Genomic DNA, 20364 nt, shown 5'->3' with positions numbered 1-20364 from the left:
TGTTTCTGACCATGTCCATCCCTTTATGACCACCATGTACCCATCCTCTGATGGCTACTTCCAGCAGGATAATGCACCATGTCACAAAGCTCGAATCATTTCAAATTGATTTCTTGAACATGACAGTGAGTTCACTGTACTACAATGGCCCCAACAGTCACCAGATCTCAACCCAATAGAGCATCTTCGGGATGTGTTGGAACGGGAGCTTCGTGCCCTGGATGTGCATCCCACAAATCTCCATCAACTGCAAGATGCTATCCTATCAATATGGGCCAACATTTCTAAAGAATGCTTTCAGCACCTTGTTGAATCAATGCCACGTAGAATTAAGGCAGTTCTGAAGGCGAAAGGGGGTCAAACACCATATTAGTATGGTGTTCCTAATAATCCTTTAGGTGAGTGTATGTGTGTATGTGCACAATGAATGAATGGAATAAGCTGCTACAGTTACATTGAACCATGTGCTTGTGCTCATGTGCACAAGCACACACACACACACACACACACACGCCGATGGGCTTTAAAGTTTAACTTTAGGTTTGTGAAAGCAGACATAATTATTTCTGTCAGGACCTCGATGTGTATCCAAGCCCCAAAAACACACTAACTCAGGCGTTCACGCAACTTATCGCGAAAAACCAGACAGAAATAGACTTGAAAATTTTAAAGAAAAGACATTAGCGGTTTTTGTTAATGTTTAAAGGTATAAAAAAAAAACCTTTGCTGCCTTTCTTAAATGGCTAGAAAACATTGCCTCAACACTATTAAACACGGAATCCGCTGTTTGTAAACGGTCCGCATTTTACCCTCACCGCTAAAATAGTTGTGCTTGTTTCACACTTTCTCTTGTTTCGCTTGGGTATGCCTCTACTTAAATATTGTGTCTCTAGTTAAAAGTTTGGGACCTGTGTCTCATTCACATAGGCTTTCACATATGCAAATTGCCACCCCTCTTCTGGGCTAATGCCGTACGCTCATTTTGACAACGAATTGCCAGCGTTATTCGTTGATTTTTTTTGTCTAAAATGTTTATTATTCACATTGGTAGAAAAGTGCTTCAATACTTTAAAAAAAGGTCATGGTTTATTTGAAATAACTGGGCACTCCGTTTGTTGCTGCCATATTTTGAAATGGGTTGTCTAAGGAATCCTTATTCTTTGTTTGATGCCCCGGTTTCGGGTAAACATCCGCGACGGTTTATGACTACACCACATGGCCAAAGTGGCCTGCGAACGGACGATCACCCTGATAACAAAATACAACTAAATACATCTTTGTCAGGATGTGGGGCGGGGCAGGTCTATGACATTCGGGCTAAATGGGGGCAATAGCTTGGGGAGCCAGCCTATCTCAAAGCCTGTGGCCTGTTTGATTCTACCCCATGTTTCCTCCGTGTATGTCCGCTGTGATATGCTTAACAGACACGTTTGATGGCATTATTCTAACATAGCATGTTGCTAAATACCGCTCACTAGTTCCTACAGCTATTAAATGTATTTAAATGAAATCGGGGCATCTTGTTTAGAATAAAACTAAGAAAATACAGGAGATCGATCTTTCGCGTGTGTTGCTGCCGCCGCCATTTTGAAAGGCGCGTCTGCGTCACTGCGCATGCGCAAGCTTCGCATCCCATAAGGCAGTTATTTCGCCCGCATTGTTCAAACGGGTGGCACGCGCCTGGCCCTGCTCCTTGGATAATGGCAGCCTAGATCACGCTAGCTTTGTGCTACACTGACGGGACCCAGAGCCGCTATGGATGGATCTTCGCCTTTGGTGAAGTGTTTTTTTTTCTCTTTGACATTGAAATAAAACTGTTAAACTGATTACGGCTTTTTCTCATTTTTAAAAACTTGGGCTAAAGTAGTTGTGCTTGTTTCACACTTTCTCTTGTTTCGCTTGGGTATGCCTCTACTTAAATATTGTGTCTCTAGTTAAAATTTCCGGACTTGAAATGCCCTTAGATTCAGAACATGAGAAGGGTAACACATTGAATAGACTAAAATGAAATTGGGTATGCCTCTACTTAAATATTGTGTCTCTAGTTAAAATTTCCGGACTTGAAATGCCCTTAGATTCAGAACATGAGAAGGGTAACACATTGAATAGACTAAAATGAAATTTGAATAAATAAATCATGTATATATGTTTTGTTTTAGGGCGTAACACTAGAAAACGCAGACGGTACGTTTTGCTGCTAGGTTGTTTCTCTTTTGTTTCAGGGACCGCAGGTCTGGGCCTTATGTCCTAAAAATTATATGACAATATTGCAAAATATTTATCACAAATGCATATGTAGAAAACAGACTACGACAGGTGCTTTTGAGTTTTTCTGATTATGATGACCGAATTGTTTTATTAAGAGTTATGGAGTATGTGACCGATATATTATTAAATTACACCAACAACCTCAATGGTATTTATGTAAAAATAGTATATTATGCAGATGTTTAGGCTATATTATGATGCTCAGGATACTCAAGTTAATGCTGATGATATGAATGCTCTATAAGATATTTTATCGATATCACAGCCTGATAACCTTACAAGCTGCATTACTTCTGCATGCATGTTATGTTGTTAGAATGAGCGTGCACCTCAGAGTAACAGTAAGTTTACACAATGTTTTATTGTTTATGTTTTAAAGCATCCAACGCATTTACAGGCCAGTCCTGATGCAACAAGGTTTTGCCTAGACGGTGTGTTCAGATGCCCATGCTGCACTTATGCAACTGACCAACAATTCAAATTTACAACACACATTCAGAGCCACGTGAGACATGCAGTACAGCATAGAGGTAATTCCTAATGATGTTTATTGGTCTATTGATTTTGGTGGTTTTAAAACATACACATGCTTAAATGTAGAATGCACTTCTTACAATCAAGATAGACAAAATGATGTGGAGTTCCTTAGTGGGAGTCCCTGAAGTCATGTGAATATTGGTAAGCTAATTTACCTATGTTTGTGTTTTGTTTGACACTGTAACTTTCTGATCAGCTACTCCTGACCTCACTCCCCCAGTCCCGTTCTGTGTATACCTTTCTTTTCTGTTGATAGCTTTGGTCTTCATGTTGCCGTCTTGCAGGTTTCTTCATCAGCAAATGCAACAATTATTGCAGACCCACAGGACACTTTCATTGTCTTTATTGCAGCCAAACAATAATACGCAAAGACCAGTTTAAACATCATGTATCCCAATGCATCAGTGAAACCAAGCCAACCACAACGGAAGCGCATCAGTCACCTCCCGCCTCTCCTGCTCCCTCCTTTACTGCTTCTGAAGCTGCATGTCCCCCTCCCCCAGTCCCCATCCTCCACCCCTCACTTTCTTCATGTTCCTCTGATCCTGGCTCCTCAGCAGCACCAGCACTACCACCCTCTCACCCAAAGAAAGCAGAAAACAGTGAAGTGTACTAGCTGTGGCCTAATCCTTAATAGACGGAACCTACGGATACATCTTCGAAGACGTCACACTCCCATCAAAATGGACATTACGGCACAGAACCACCTCAGTGCTCAGTGTGTTGATTACACAAATGGAGTGTTTGCAGTAGCAAAGTCTTTTATAGCACCCAGCACACCAGTACGTGTCATTAAAAGGACATGGGGTCCTGAACAAAAAACAATGTGTGAGCTGGATATCTGCAGAATTAATGCAGAGTTTGCAGAGAGGTCAAACCTTCGTCCATTTGAGTGCCACCACATTCAGTCCCTCGTGTACTGCCCTCCAGCCAGAATGGACACTCCATCACTTACAGAGGATGTTTTGCAGGTGATGGTACATGACAAGTGGTTTGGGGAAGACAAAAAGGAAAGGTGTTTGGTACGTCAGAGAGAAGCAAATGATGCAGGAGTCCCGTTGTCCTGTCTGGTGACTGTGTGTGGACCCCCCTACAAAAAGCACATTTCTGTATACGAGTCAACTATCTCCTATTACAGCCGGCTTGGCAGAGTGGTGGTAAGGTACAATTCTAAAATCATTTCATGGCATTGTCCTTGCGCGAACCCAAGGCAGTCATGCATACCTAAATATGTTGCCAAGTGGCATTTATTTGAAACAGACCAGGCACTCTTCAGAAAAACCAGAAGTGTGGAGGAGAACATCACAGAACATTTTCCAATTGACATGGAAAGTTTTGACCTAGAAGAAGGAGCTCCATACTCACCTGAAGGCAAAAATCTGTCGCGGATGGTTCAATACATTTTTCATAAGAAGAAACTGCCTGCGATTTTCCCCTCAGACGTGGTCAAGACCATTCATTTCCCTGTGCACTTCATACCATCAGAAACCTTTTGCTCAGAATGTTTAGAGCCCACTCCTCTAAGCGAACCTGTGCTGATTACATCTAAGGCTAAAATCCTAACAATCACTGATGTCATAGAAGGTATGTTCTCTCTTTATTTAAATATTTATTATCGATATTTTAACATTTCATTACTCACTACATGTACTGTAAATGTCAGTGTAGCCATGACTTCCACTATCAGCAGCTTAGCCTCCTTCCCAGCAATTCACACTTGTATGCTTACTGAGATAATTTCATACACTGGCTTTTAGTACTGTGCAAAGTATAGAGACATGTCACAGTGTAAAATGGTGAAAGATAAATGTGTAACATTTACTGGTGCTTGTGTCCATTAGGAATTTCAGTGTACAGAAAATGGTGCTACAGGTGTGGTATGGCATATCGATACCAGGAGTGGACTGATGGTGTCCACAATTTCGATGACCACACACTTCTGTCCATATACATGTGCCATTTTCTACGCAATACACTTCAGGTAGGAACCATGTTCTGTTGTTTTAATCATTTAAAACAATTACGAATACTTTATCAAAATAATATATTGTAAAGCCTTTAAATGTCATACATCAATTTCACAGACTCATCAGGCAGTAGGGAGTGCCATGGATGTGTTGGAGAAGACCTCTGGTAAAACCTATCCATCCAGGGAAAGGGTCCTGCAGGCTTATTTAAGCTTTGAAGCACTGTCAGACCTCGGTTACACATATGCTTGTGTATCGTGTGGTTATCATCCAGTATCTGTTGTGATGGACCTTCATGAGAAGGGCGTTTTTAGCATGCCTGGTAAGTGAACACATTTATTCATTTTCTTAGTCTTACATTGTTTCAAGCACCACATATCCAGCTATGACTGTTTGGAACATGCTTACTTAAGTCTTGCTTTCCTTAGTGAGCAGCATTGAGGAACCATCTCAGACTTTTGATGGAAAGGTAAGTGTTGAAAATTTCTGGGAGATGGTTTCCCTTGAAATGATCAGCCGTGGGTTGGTCCCAAGTAAGTACAGTCCGCACAATGTTCTAGGTGGGATGACAGTATTCTAGCATTTACTTTGTTTATCGTGGAATAATGTACTGTTATGTTAATAATATTTTCTAACATCATTTAAAGGCAACAAGTCAAACCCATTTGTCGTCCATCCCAGTTACCATAGTTGGGCTCCGTGGATTGGTCCTCACACAAGAGATAGGGATGTTGTACTCAACACTGAATACAAAGAAGTGTATTCTGCTTGTAGTGCAAAGGAGGAATCTGAGTTTAACCTCACAGAGGACCGACTGACTGATGAACTTCTTAAGCTCAAGGTACTGAACTTAAGTCAATTTTTGTCAGTTTTGTCAAAGATGTGTGTTTTTGAACCACGCCAGACCAACTATACTAATGTTCATTATAGATGGAAGCTGTGCGTGCTCTGTGCCGACAGTGTGGCATAGACCCCAAAGGCTCACGGATGGACCTGGTAACGAGACTTCAACAAGAAATGAAGAACAGAGCGAGTTATGATAAGGTGTTTTCACAGATCTGGGGAGCTTCTGGTAAGTTGTGTTCTATTACTGAGAGACCGTTTTTACAGACAGTTCTTAGTTTCATTACTTGGAATGGTTGCACTCTGATTTACAGTTTCCTTAAACAGGTGGATGGGCTGTGGTCACCTGTCCTTGTGCTGTGGTGTATGGTGTTAAGTTCAACATAAGGGCTGAGAGCCCCCGGGACTTTGCTGACCTTTTATTGTCGATGAAACATTTTCCAAACATTGTATTATATGATTTTGCGAGAGGGTTGGCAACACATACCAACCTAAGAGATCCAGAATCATTACCCTTCAAACCTCATGGGGGTAGGTTACTTGAGCCTACTGAAGATAACATCAGATGTGCCACTACTGGACAGATAAAAGTGAGCTTGCCATGGCTAGTCACCAAGAAGCCAGTTCCTGATGAAAATGGCCACCCTATAACTGGATCGTCTGAGCATTATGCTCTTTATGATAGATTTCATGAGGCAAACTCAAAAGATGCCAGGGATGTCTTGCGAAAGGTGGAACTGGTCCCAGAGTTACGTGGTTGGATCAACAGCCCGTGTGCTGAACAGCTCTTTGCTGGAATGAGGAAAAACAATCATTTTCTCAACATGATGACTCCCTCATCGCATGTCTTTTTGATGCGAAATATTTTGTGTCACTACAACAATGCTAGAAATTCAAGAACCATAGAAAGCATGAAGAAGAGATTGGGCAAAGGAGTGGACATACAGTTAAATTCCAATGGTCAGACAGTTTTGGGTATGTATTCCACCCTCATTCTAAATTATTAGTGGTAATGTCATGTTTATGTCATGTTTATGTAATTTTGCTGTCCGGTGCCGTGAAGTTATATTTGTCTTTTAATTGTAGGTGATTCCTCATGTTTATTTTGCAATTTGAAAGATCATAAAGCTATAACTTACAAATCTGTCAGAAATGCTAGACAGCATAGCGTTGATGAGAAATGCATGCAGTACAACCGATTTAACTCATTCTAAATCATTTGGTTTAAAATGTGCTTTTTTGCAGCACCAGCTGAAGCACCAGCCGAACAAGCACAAACAACAACAGCAGCACCAGCTCATGGTATGACAACTGCAGCATCCCCTGGTATGAAGACAATATATATTTTTTGAGGGCCTGGTTGTACAACTTAATAAAAACCTTAACACATCCATGTTTTTTAGAATATGTATACTTATGTATGTTTGCAGTGGGTACTTGATCTGCAGCTAAATGTATACCAACCTTCAGCCACCCTAAGAAAGTGTTATATGCTTCATAAGATGGCTCAGTATCACAGAAATGTGGTGAAACACTTATTTGGTTAATATTTTCATGCATGGTCTGATATGTATGACAGGAGATCTACCAGTGTGCAGTGATGACTGCTGGGGACTACCACATCTGGAGCACACAAGTGCCCGATCGGAAATCAGAGACTCAGAGGTGCATGTTTTATGTTTTGTTCCTCCGTATTTGTTTGTTTGTTTATATATTGATTGACTCATTTGATTGATTGCCGCATGGGCTCTCTTAGTCGCAAATTTGGAAACCATTTAACAATTGGCAACCATTTCATTGTTTATGGGTGTTATAACTTTTAACATCTAATGTATCGGTTATTATATTATTTATAACTTGGAAACAAACTATTCATTAATCAGTAATACAATTCCTTTTGTGTCATACTTTTTAAATATTTTCTGTGATGCCTCGTAGTGCATGGCATATAAGTGAAGTGATTAGTTGTCATTGACACACCACAGCACACAGTGCACAACAACAAAATGTGTACTCTGCATTTAACCTATATGACACCATGACATTGCAGAGGAGAGCAGTGCTTGGGGGTGGTACCTTGCTCAGGGTACTTCAGTGGCACCTTTCGATTACAAGTGCACTTCCCTATCCATTAGGCCACCACTGACCCTATTACAAACAGCAGCATAATTTAATGGAGTCAGATTAATTGGTCTTAGTGATCTGATCTGAAGGTGGGGATTAGGGTTGTAACGGTATGAGATTTTCACGGTATGATAATCGTCTCAGAAAATATCACGGTTTCGTGGTATACGGTATTAAACTATCATTATTATTAGTATAATCATCAGCTACAATGACCCTTAAATGAATAAAAAGAGATATGGTTTTTGGATGAACATGGTTTATTGTAACAAACTTTTTTTTAATGAAAATAAAAAAAACTTATGGAAGTATGAGTCTAACTTTTGGGGGAAAAATAAATAAAATAAAGCTGCGCATCTCCCATTTGAACAAAATAAGGAATAAGTTATTTCTCTTTATATTAGACAAGAATAAATCAAACTGTCCTTCCTCTTTAACAGCATATATGGGAGAGCAATATGTGCAGGGTCATGTTTGTTAATATTTTCCTGAGATTATCATAGCAGCATGCATTTCTTTGCTTTTTTTCAGGTCAGATTATGATGAAGAAATGTAAGCATGTTGAGATTTTCAGGGCTCAATCTTGACCGCTGAGGTGAGAGAATGTGTCCACTTGTACTAAACACCTATGAGTTTTCAGTTAGTGTATTTGATGATTATTCTTTTAAATAAAATTATAAAATGATCATTAAGTGTTCTCTTGAGAGTAGCTCTGGATATGTTCATGTGTTCACGTCTTCACATAGTGAATGAGACAGCAGACGCTTTAAAAACCATGACCATCATGCAGTGGCGGTTTTAGGCATGGGCGAACGGGGCAGCCGCCCGGGGCGGCACTTTTTCATGTCACGTGGGGGGCGGCACACGAACTTGGAGGAAAACAAAAATAATCTAAATAAAGCGTTTTTCTAGAGGATGGGCGAGCGGAGACGATAAGGGATGAAGTTGGGAGGGCGCCGGGAGGGATTCTATGGGGGGCGGCACACGAACCTGGAGGACAAAATAATCATCTGTGCCGCTGTGTGTGTGTGTGTGTGTGTGTGTGTGTGTGTGTGTGTGTGTGTGTGTGTGGGGGGGGGGGGGGGGGTAGTTGGTTAATGAGCAAGCGGCAGCCTTTTTGCGCTGTATATTCACAGACGCACATCGCGATTTAATTTGCTGCACAGCTATATTTTGATTTATTCATCCATCTATCTATCAAATCTGACATTTTACGTGGCATCTGAATTATACTGTAATTGACTCCAATTACATGACTGGATTCCGGGATTCCCTCTGCATCACAGAAATAATACGGCTTTAAGTTATAAATGGAACTTACCTTTATCTTCACGGAGGGATGGTGTTCGCGAATATGGGAGAACATGTTCGACGTATTTCCTCCTTTTGCGGCCACTGTTCGTCCACATTTCTTGCAAACTGGATATCCACCCCACGATCATTTTTCGGATACCCAAAATATTCCCATACTGCAGATTTTAATTTTTTTTTCGGCGGGAAATAGAGATTAGAATTTGCAGCCACTATCGGACATTTTCGCCGCTGTGCATTTATGGGTGGAGTCTAAGCAGTAAAGCGGAAAGAAGTTGCATATACACAGCAGCGCAGGTGAGATTTGGTTTCTTTTTTTTTTTTCCAAACCGCGGATAGGCAAATGTGCATGATATGATAATCGTACATGTCAATATCACAATAAACCGCCATACCGGTATACCGTTACAACCCTAGTGGGGATTGATACACCTTACAAAGTTGATGCTGTAATATTTATCACTCTGATGCATTGTTCTGACCCATATGCATATAAGCCTTTCAGTCTGACAAGCTGGTAGTATCATGACTGCCTTTTTCCAGGTCTGGTGCCCAACGTGATCAAATTGTTTTACACCTGTGCCCTCAGGTGGAGTCAACTCTATGTGATACCATTACAATATGTCATAGTTTTACAATAGTTGTGACAATATAATTTCTTTTAGGAAAATTCAATGTGTTGAAAGCACAGATGGTAGAGGAGGAGGAATGGGTTCCATCTCCATTGAACAGGTATTTATGTAGCTGATCTTACAGCTGAACCTGCTGTTTTTCTCTTTTTTTCTCTGTGCTTACTGTGCTGTACCCTACAAAAATGTGAAAACAATGAGCTTCATTTTAAGCAGTTGGAGTTGGAATGTAGAAGTCATGCTATTTTTGTCTGTTTTTGTTATATTACAGAACTATTGTAAAATAATATTTGCATGCTTGTATGATTTCTTTCACAGATCCCCCTCGACGTCCTGGAGGATATCCTTTTAGAAGTAGTCCTGTTCGAGGGTGACAAAGCTTTTTTAAAGCTGTCACTTGTTTGTCACCTTTTTTTGGGACTTAGTCGGAAGGGAAACATTCCGTGCCCGAGCGCATTTTCAGTGGCTTGACAGTAGGTATAAAACATATTATGATATTTGAATACCCTTTGAGTTAGGATGTTTGTATTCCCATTAACAAGGGATTTTACTCTAATGAATCATTCTTAAATTTGAAACCTACAGGTGTAGTCCCATGGAAACTGTACAGTGCGGCCTATCAAGCACAATTCCGACGATTGTATCGCCTGGAATGCTGCCAGCACTGTCTAGAGACTTATAAGAACAGCTTACCAGGTATGCATACTGTGTAAGAATGTTGACAATTGTTGCTGAAGTCAGTGGTTGCAAAAAGAAAGTCACCAGAACAATTTATTGTGTGTCAGGTCCTGAATATTTTCTTGAAAGTATGCAATGAAAAACATTGTTGCTCTGTTTTGATACTAAGTATGCTTGCTTATTATTTATTGTCCCATAGGCTACATTGGGCGTGGAAGACGAGGGGAACTTCACACAGCCTGGGTTCTGCAGCGAGTTCTGCAAACACCTTACGGAAGACTTGGGTGTGTGAATGGGTGGGTGGGTCAGTGAGTGAGTGAGTGAATGGGTGGGTATGTAAGGAAAATAGCAAATTGGATGACTTTGGAATAAAAAAATAACAGCTACTATGCCTCTGTTTCCTTGTCTACACACAGACTACACACATGACCGAACCACATTTTAAGTTTTATCAGCTTTTCATTAAAAAGCACAGTGGCACCCAATTGTGATGAGTTACTGTATGTGGAAATGAGTGGCACCTCTGTATCATTTGTGAATAATTTGTCATCTCATATCGACATTAAATCATAAGTTTATTTAATTTTAATGTTGGCACAGAAATAAGTTACAGTGCCTTTGGAAATGCAATAAAATGCTCATTTGGAAAACGTTTAACTATCCTTTGTAATTGAGTAAAATTATGATAACTGAATACTTTTATAAGGCACTGTATACTTGATTGCAATGGGTTTTATTACTTTCCGGCTATATTAATACACCAATCAATATGTTAACCAATCATCACAGACAAGCATTACATCGATATCGGATTGAAACTATATTATGGCCATCCTACAGCTACATAAACAAGGGTAAATAGTCCTACTTTCACTGTCCTGGAGAGAGAGAGCGAGAGAGACAGAGATGTAAACATGTAAGCAGCAGCAGAATAAAATAGAAATATGATTTCAGAATGTTTTACTTACTGTATGCAAATGTCATTTTCGAGAAATGTTTGGCTCGCATTATCACCAAATTGATGACAATATCACCATTTACTACAAAACTTTGAACTCAATAATTAACAAAATAATATATAAGAAATAAATTGAGAAACTAAATTTCCTGTTACAGACAATTTATCTTAAAATAGTTTGATGTTCAGAATGCTCCTCACTCCACTTCACGCAACTTTAAAACACGCAAGGACCATGTTAGGCCAAAAGCTGAACAATGTTTGTGGGCAACACTCTTGATTTCCCCAGGAGATCTAGACATAGCATATATGCTCACCTAAAGGATTATTAGGAACACCTGTTCAATTTCTCATTAATGCAATTATCTAATCAACCAATCACATGGCAGTTGCTTCAATGCATTTAGGGGTGTGGTCCTGGTCAAGACAATCTCCTGAACTCCAAACTGAATGTCAGAATGGGAAAGAAAGGTGATTTAAGCAATTTTGAGCGTGGCATAGTTGTTGGTGCCAGACGGGCCGGTCTGAGTATTTCACAATCTGCTCAGTTACTGGGATTTTCACGCACAACCATTTCTAGGGTTTACAAAGAATGGTGTGCAAAGGGAAAAACATCCAGTATGCGGCAGTCCCGTTGGGCGAAAATGCCTTGTTGATGCTAGAGGTCAGAGGAGAATGGTCCGACTGATTCAAGCTGATAGAAGAGCAACTTTGGCTGAAATAACCACTCGTTACAACCGAGGTATGCAGCAAAGCATTTGTGAAGCCACAACACGCACAACCTTGAGGCGGATGGGCTACAACAGCAGAAGACCCCACCGGGTACCACTCATCTCCACTACAAATAGGAAAAAGAGGCTACAATTTGCACGAGCTCACCAAAATTGGACAGTTGAAGACTGGAAAAATGTTGCCTGGTCTGATGAGTCTCGATTTCTGTTGAGACATTCAAATGGTAGAGTCAGAATTTGGCGTAAACAGAATGAGAACATGGATCCATCATGCCTTGTTACCACTGTGCAGGCTGCTGGTGGTGGTGTAATGGTGTGGGGGATGTTTTCTTGGCACACTTTAGGCCCCTTAGTGCCAATTGGGCATCGTTTAAATGCCACGGCCTACCTGAGCATTGTTTCTGACCATGTCCATCCCTTTATGACCACCATGTACCCATCCTCTGATGGCTACTTCCAGCAGGATAATGCACCATGTCACAAAGCTCGAATCATTTCAAATTGATTTCTTGAACATGACAGTGAGTTCACTGTACTACAATGGCCCCAACAGTCACCAGATCTCAACCCAATAGAGCATCTTCGGGATGTGTTGGAACGGGAGCTTCGTGCCCTGGATGTGCATCCCACAAATCTCCATCAACTGCAAGATGCTATCCTATCAATATGGGCCAACATTTCTAAAGAATGCTTTCAGCACCTTGTTGAATCAATGCCACGTAGAATTAAGGCAGTTCTGAAGGCGAAAGGGGGTCAAACACCATATTAGTATGGTGTTCCTAATAATCCTTTAGGTGAGTGTATGTGTGTATGTGCACAATGAATGAATGGAATAAGCTGCTACAGTTACATTGAACCATGTGCTTGTGCTCATGTGCACAAGCACACACACACACACACACACACACGCCGATGGGCTTTAAAGTTTAACTTTAGGTTTGTGAAAGCAGACATAATTATTTCTGTCAGGACCTCGATGTGTATCCAAGCCCCAAAAACACACTAACTCAGGCGTTCACGCAACTTATCGCGAAAAACCAGACAGAAATAGACTTGAAAATTTTAAAGAAAAGACATTAGCGGTTTTTGTTAATGTTTAAAGGTATAAAAAAAAAACCTTTGCTGCCTTTCTTAAATGGCTAGAAAACATTGCCTCAACACTATTAAACACGGAATCCGCTGTTTGTAAACGGTCCGCATTTTACCCTCACCGCTAAAATAGTTGTGCTTGTTTCACACTTTCTCTTGTTTCGCTTGGGTATGCCTCTACTTAAATATTGTGTCTCTAGTTAAAAGTTTGGGACCTGTGTCTCATTCACATAGGCTTTCACATATGCAAATTGCCACCCCTCTTCTGGGCTAATGCCGTACGCTCATTTTGACAACGAATTGCCAGCGTTATTCGTTGATTTTTTTTGTCTAAAATGTTTATTATTCACATTGGTAGAAAAGTGCTTCAATACTTTAAAAAAAGGTCATGGTTTATTTGAAATAACTGGGCACTCCGTTTGTTGCTGCCATATTTTGAAATGGGTTGTCTAAGGAATCCTTATTCTTTGTTTGATGCCCCGGTTTCGGGTAAACATCCGCGACGGTTTATGACTACACCACATGGCCAAAGTGGCCTGCGAACGGACGATCACCCTGATAACAAAATACAACTAAATACATCTTTGTCAGGATGTGGGGCGGGGCAGGTCTATGACATTCGGGCTAAATGGGGGCAATAGCTTGGGGAGCCAGCCTATCTCAAAGCCTGTGGCCTGTTTGATTCTACCCCATGTTTCCTCCGTGTATGTCCGCTGTGATATGCTTAACAGACACGTTTGATGGCATTATTCTAACATAGCATGTTGCTAAATACCGCTCACTAGTTCCTACAGCTATTAAATGTATTTAAATGAAATCGGGGCATCTTGTTTAGAATAAAACTAAGAAAATACAGGAGATCGATCTTTCGCGTGTGTTGCTGCCGCCGCCATTTTGAAAGGCGCGTCTGCGTCACTGCGCATGCGCAAGCTTCGCATCCCATAAGGCAGTTATTTCGCCCGCATTGTTCAAACGGGTGGCACGCGCCTGGCCCTGCTCCTTGGATAATGGCAGCCTAGATCACGCTAGCTTTGTGCTACGCTGACGGGACCCAGAGCCGCTATGGATGGATCTTCGCCTTTGGTGAAGTGTTTTTTTTTCTCTTTGACATTGAAATAAAACTGTTAAACTGATTACGGCTTTTTCTCATTTTTAAAAACTTGGGCTAAAGTAGTTGTGCTTGTTTCACACTTTCTCTTGTTTCGCTTGGGTATGCCTCTACTTAAATATTGTGTCTCTAGTTAAAAGTTTTGGACCTGTGTCTCATTCACATAGGCTTTCACATATGCAAATTGCCACCCCTCTTCTGGGCTAATGCCGTACGCTCATTTTGACAACGAATTACCAGCGTTATTCGTTGATTTTTTTTGTCTAAAATGTTTATTATTCACATTGGTAGAAAAGTGCTTCAATACTTTAAAAAAAAGGTCATGGTTTATTTGAAATAACTGGGCACTCCGTTTGTTGCTGCCATATTTTGAAATGGGTTGTCTAAGGAATCCTTATTCTTTGTTTGATGCCCCGGTTTCGGGTAAACATCCGCGACGGTTTATGACTACACCACATGGCCAAAGTGGCCTGCGAACGGACGATCACCCTGATAACAAAATACAACTAAATACATCTTTGTCAGGATGTGTGGGGGGGGGAGGTCTATGACATTCGGGCTAAATGGGGGCAATAGCTTGGGGAGCCAGCCTATCTCAAAGCCTGTGGCCTGTTTGATTCTACCCCATGTTTCCTCCGTGTATGTCCGCTGTGATATGCTTAACAGACACGTTTGATGGCATTATTCTAACATAGCATGTTGCTAAATACCGCTCACTAGTTCCTACAGCTATTAAATGTATTTAAATGAAATCGGGGCATCTTGTTTAGAATAAAACTAAGAAAATACAGGAGATCGATCTTTCGCGTGTGTTGCTGCCGCCGCCATTTTGAAAGGCGCGTCTGCGTCACTGCGCATGCGCAAGCTTCGCATCCCATAAGGCAGTTATTTCGCCCGCATTGTTCAAACGGGTGGCACGCGCCTGGCCCTGCTCCTTGGATAATGGCAGCCTAGATCACGCTAGCTTTGTGCTACGCTGACGGGACCCAGAGCCGCTATGGATGGATCTTCGCCTTTGGTGAAGTTTTTTTTTCTCTTTGACATTGAAATAAAACTGTTAAACTGATTACGGCTTTTTCTCATTTTTAAAAACTTGGGCTAAAGTAGTTGTGCTTGTTTCACACTTTCTCTTGTTTCGCTTGGGTATGCCTCTACTTAAATATTGTGTCTCTAGTTAAAAGTTTTGGACCTGTGTCTCATTCACATAGGCTTTCACATATGCAAATTGCCACCCCTCTTCTGGGCTAATGCCGTACGCTCATTTTGACAACGAATTACCAGCGTTATTCGTTGATTTTTTTTGTCTAAAATGTTTATTATTCACATTGGTAGAAAAGTGCTTCAATACTTTAAAAAAAAGGTCATGGTTTATTTGAAATAACTGGGCACTCCGTTTGTTGCTGCCATATTTTGAAATGGGTTGTCTAAGGAATCCTTATTCTTTGTTTGATGCCCCGGTTTCGGGTAAACATCCGCGACGGTTTATGACTACACCACATGGCCAAAGTGGCCTGCGAACGGACGATCACCCTGATAACAAAATACAACTAAATACATCTTTGTCAGGATGTGGGGGGGGGGGAGGTCTATGACATTCGGGCTAAATGGGGGCAATAGCTTGGGGAGCCAGCCTATCTCAAAGCCTGTGGCCTGTTTGATTCTACCCCATGTTTCCTCCGTGTATGTCCGCTGTGATATGCTTAACAGACACGTTTGATGGCATTATTCTAACATAGCATGTTGCTAAATACCGCTCACTAGTTCCTACAGCTATTAAATGTATTTAAATGAAATCGGGGCATCTTGTTTAGAATAAAACTAAGAAAATACAGGAGATCGATCTTTCGCGTGTGTTGCTGCCGCCGCCATTTTGAAAGGCGCGTCTGCGTCACTGCGCATGCGCAAGCTTCGCATCCCATAAGGCAGTTATTTCGCCCGCATTGTTCAAACGGGTGGCACGCGCCTGGCCCTGCTCCTTGGATAATGGCAGCCTAGATCACGCTAGCTTTGTGCTACACTGACGGGACCCAGAGCCGCTATGGATGGATCTTCGCCTTTGGTGAAGTGTTTTTTTTTCTCTTTGACATTGAAATAAAACTGTTAAACTGATTACGGCTTTTTCTCATTTTTAAAAACTTGGGCTAAAGTAGTTGTGCTTGTTTCACACTTTCTCTTGTTTCGCTTGGGTATGCCTCTACTTAAATATTGTGTCTCTAGTTAAAAGTTTTGGACCTGTGTCACATTCACATAGGCTTTCACATATGCAAATTGCCACCCCTCTTCTGGGCTAATGCCGTACGCTCATTTTGACAACGAATTACCAGCGTTATTCGTTGATTTTTTTTGTCTAAAATGTTTATTATTCACATTGGTAGAAAAGTGCTTCAATACTTTAAAAAAAAGGTCATGGTTTATTTGAAATAACTGGGCACTCCGTTTGTTGCTGCCATATTTTGAAATGGGTTGTCTAAGGAATCCTTATTCTTTGTTTGATGCCCCGGTTTCGGGTAAACATCCGCGACGGTTTATGACTACACCACATGGCCAAAGTGGCCTGCGAACGGACGATCACCCTGATAACAAAATACAACTAAATACATCTTTGTCAGGATGTGGGGGGGGGGGGAGGTCTATGACATTCGGGCTAAATGGGGGCAATAGCTTGGGGAGCCAGCCTATCTCAAAGCCTGTGGCCTGTTTGATTCTACCCCATGTTTCCTCCGTGTATGTCCGCTGTGATATGCTTAACAGACACGTTTGATGGCATTATTCTAACATAGCATGTTGCTAGATACCGCTCACTAGTTCCTACAGCTATTAAATGTATTTAAATGAAATCGGGGCATCTTGTTTAGAATAAAACTAAGAAAATACAGGAGATCGATCTTTCGCGTGTGTTGCTGCCGCCGCCATTTTGAAAGGCGCGTCTGCGTCACTGCGCATGCGCAAGCTTCGCATCCCATAAGGCAGTTATTTCGCCCGCATTGTTCAAACGGGTGGCACGCGCCTGGCCCTGCTCCTTGGATAATGGCAGCCTAGATCACGCTAGCTTTGTGCTACACTGACGGGACCCAGAGCCGCTATGGATGGATCTTCGCCTTTGGTGAAGTGTTTTTTTTTCTCTTTGACATTGAAATAAAACTGTTAAACTGATTACGGCTTTTTCTCATTTTTAAAAACTTGGGCTAAAGTAGTTGTGCTTGTTTCACACTTTCTCTTGTTTCGCTTGGGTATGCCTCTACTTAAATATTGTGTCTCTAGTTAAAATTTCCGGACTTGAAATGCCCTTAGATTCAGAACATGAGAAGGGTAACACATTGAATAGACTAAAATGAAATTTGAATAAATAAATCATGTATATATGTTTTGTTTTAGGGCGTAACACTAGAAAACGCAGACGGTACGTTTTGCTGCTAGGTTGTTTCTCTTTTGTTTCAGGGACCGCAGGTCTGGGCCTTATGTCCTAAAAATTATATGACAATATTGCAAAATATTTATCACAAATGCATATGTAGAAAACAGACTACGACAGGTGCTTTTGAGTTTTTCTGATTATGATGACCGAATTGTTTTATTAAGAGTTATGGAGTATGTGACCGATATATTATTAAATTACACCAACAACCTCAATGGTATTTATGTAAAAATAGTATATTATGATTGTTAATTATGCAGATGTTTAGGCTATATTATGATGCTCAGGATACTCAAGTTAATGCTGATGATATGAATGCTCTATAAGATATTTTATCGATATCACAGCCTGATAACCTTACAAGCTGCATTACTTCTGCATGCATGTTATGTTGTTAGAATGAGCGTGCACCTCAGAGTAACAGTAAGTTTACACAATGTTTTATTGTTTATGTTTTAAAGCATCCAACGCATTTACAGGCCAGTCCTGATGCAACATGGTTTTGCCTAGACGGTGTGTTCAGATGCCCATGCTGCACTTATGCAACTGACCAACAATTCAAATTTACAACACACATTCAGAGCCACGTGAGACATGCAGTACAGCATAGAGGTAATTCCTAATGATGTTTATTGGTCTATTGATTTTGGTGGTTTTAAAACATACACATGCTTAAATGTAGAATGCACTTCTTACAATCAAGATAGACAAAATGATGTGGAGTTCCTTAGTGGGAGTCCCTGAAGTCATGTGAATATTGGTAAGCTAATTTACCTATGTTTGTGTTTTGTTTGACACTGTAACTTTCTGATCAGCTACTCCTGACCTCACTCCCCCAGTCCCGTTCTGTGTATACCTTTCTTTTCTGTTGATAGCTTTGGTCTTCATGTTGCCGTCTTGCAGGTTTCTTCATCAGCAAATGCAACAATTATTGCAGACCCACAGGACACTTTCATTGTCTTTATTGCAGCCAAACAATAATACGCAAAGACCAGTTTAAACATCATGTATCCCAATGCATCAGTGAAACCAAGCCAACCACAACGGAAGCGCATCAGTCACCTCCCGCCTCTCCTGCTCCCTCCTTTACTGCTTCTGAAGCTGCATGTCCCCCTCCCCCAGTCCCCATCCTCCACCCCTCACTTTCTTCATGTTCCTCTGATCCTGGCTCCTCAGCAGCACCAGCACTACCACCCTCTCACCCAAAGAAAGCAGAAAACAGTGAAGTGTACTAGCTGTGGCCTAATCCTTAATAGACGGAACCTACGGATACATCTTCGAAGACGTCACACTCCCATCAAAATGGACATTACGGCACAGAACCACCTCAGTGCTCAGTGTGTTGATTACACAAATGGAGTGTTTGCAGTAGCAAAGTCTTTTATAGCACCCAGCACACCAGTACGTGTCATTAAAAGGACATGGGGTCCTGAACAAAAAACAATGTGTGAGCTGGATATCTGCAGAATTAATGCAGAGTTTGCAGAGAGGTCAAACCTTCGTCCATTTGAGTGCCACCACATTCAGTCCCTCGTGTACTGCCCTCCAGCCAGAATGGACACTCCATCACTTACAGAGGATGTTTTGCAGGTGATGGTACATGACAAGTGGTTTGGGGAAGACAAAAAGGAAAGGTGTTTGGTACGTCAGAGAGAAGCAAATGATGCAGGAGTCCCGTTGTCCTGTCTGGTGACTGTGTGTGGACCCCCCTACAAAAAGCACATTTCTGTATACGAGTCAACTATCTCCTATTACAGCCGGCTTGGCAGAGTGGTGGTAAGGTACAATTCTAAAATCATTTCATGGCATTGTCCTTGCGCGAACCCAAGGCAGTCATGCATACCTAAATATGTTGCCAAGTGGCATTTATTTGAAACAGACCAGGCACTCTTCAGAAAAACCAGAAGTGTGGAGGAGAACATCACAGAACATTTTCCAATTGACATGGAAAGTTTTGACCTAGAAGAAGGAGCTCCATACTCACCTGAAGGCAAAAATCTGTCGCGGATGGTTCAATACATTTTTCATAAGAAGAAACTGCCTGCGATTTTCCCCTCAGACGTGGTCAAGACCATTCATTTCCCTGTGCACTTCATACCATCAGAAACCTTTTGCTCAGAATGTTTAGAGCCCACTCCTCTAAGCGAACCTGTGCTGATTACATCTAAGGCTAAAATCCTAACAATCACTGATGTCATAGAAGGTATGTTCTCTCTTTATTTAAATATTTATTATCGATATTTTAACATTTCATTACTCACTACATGTACTGTAAATGTCAGTGTAGCCATGACTTCCACTATCAGCAGCTTAGCCTCCTTCCCAGCAATTCACACTTGTATGCTTACTGAGATAATTTCATACACTGGCTTTTAGTACTGTGCAAAGTATAGAGACATGTCACAGTGTAAAATGGTGAAAGATAAATGTGTAACATTTACTGGTGCTTGTGTCCATTAGGAATTTCAGTGTACAGAAAATGGTGCTACAGGTGTGGTATGGCATATCGATACCAGGAGTGGACTGATGGTGTCCACAATTTCGATGACCACACACTTCTGTCCATATACATGTGCCATTTTCTACGCAATACACTTCAGGTAGGAACCATGTTCTGTTGTTTTAATCATTTAAAACAATTACGAATACTTTATCAAAATAATATATTGTAAAGCCTTTAAATGTCATACATCAATTTCACAGACT

The 20364-nt window shown here is 41.1% G+C and overlaps 3 long non-coding RNA genes across 4 annotated transcripts; all 3 read left to right on the top strand.

Moving 5' to 3' along the window:
• The first annotated feature begins 1713 nt into the window (after nucleotides 1–1713).
• Nucleotides 1714–4383, top strand: LOC140578130 (uncharacterized). The gene is made up of 3 exons (XR_011982148.1): nucleotides 1714–2316; nucleotides 2648–2798; nucleotides 3777–4383. It is a non-coding gene; the product is annotated as an uncharacterized lncRNA (long non-coding RNA).
• Nucleotides 4384–4892: 509 nt separating this feature from the next.
• Nucleotides 4893–6186, top strand: LOC140578125 (uncharacterized). Its single transcript, XR_011982143.1, has 4 exons — nucleotides 4893–5094; nucleotides 5201–5613; nucleotides 5703–5844; nucleotides 5943–6186. It is a non-coding gene; the product is annotated as an uncharacterized lncRNA (long non-coding RNA).
• A 103-nt stretch (nucleotides 6187–6289) lies between these two features.
• LOC140578116 (uncharacterized) lies at nucleotides 6290–10683 on the top strand. Of its 2 annotated transcripts, none has more exons than XR_011982131.1 (8): nucleotides 6290–6590; nucleotides 6861–6941; nucleotides 7195–7280; nucleotides 8271–8334; nucleotides 9716–9782; nucleotides 9998–10152; nucleotides 10265–10375; nucleotides 10557–10683. It is a non-coding gene; the product is annotated as an uncharacterized lncRNA (long non-coding RNA). The 2 variants fall into 2 exon arrangements; XR_011982130.1 differs by having other exon boundaries at nucleotides 9998–10156.
• The last annotated feature ends 9681 nt before the right edge of the window (nucleotides 10684–20364 follow it).

Source organism: Paramormyrops kingsleyae, chromosome 13 (genome assembly GCF_048594095.1).
Source record: "Paramormyrops kingsleyae isolate MSU_618 chromosome 13, PKINGS_0.4, whole genome shotgun sequence".
Taxonomy (NCBI): domain Eukaryota; kingdom Metazoa; phylum Chordata; class Actinopteri; order Osteoglossiformes; family Mormyridae; genus Paramormyrops; species Paramormyrops kingsleyae.
The sequence above is the reverse complement of the archived record's forward strand: the minus strand, read 5'-3'. Positions and strand labels throughout refer to the sequence as shown.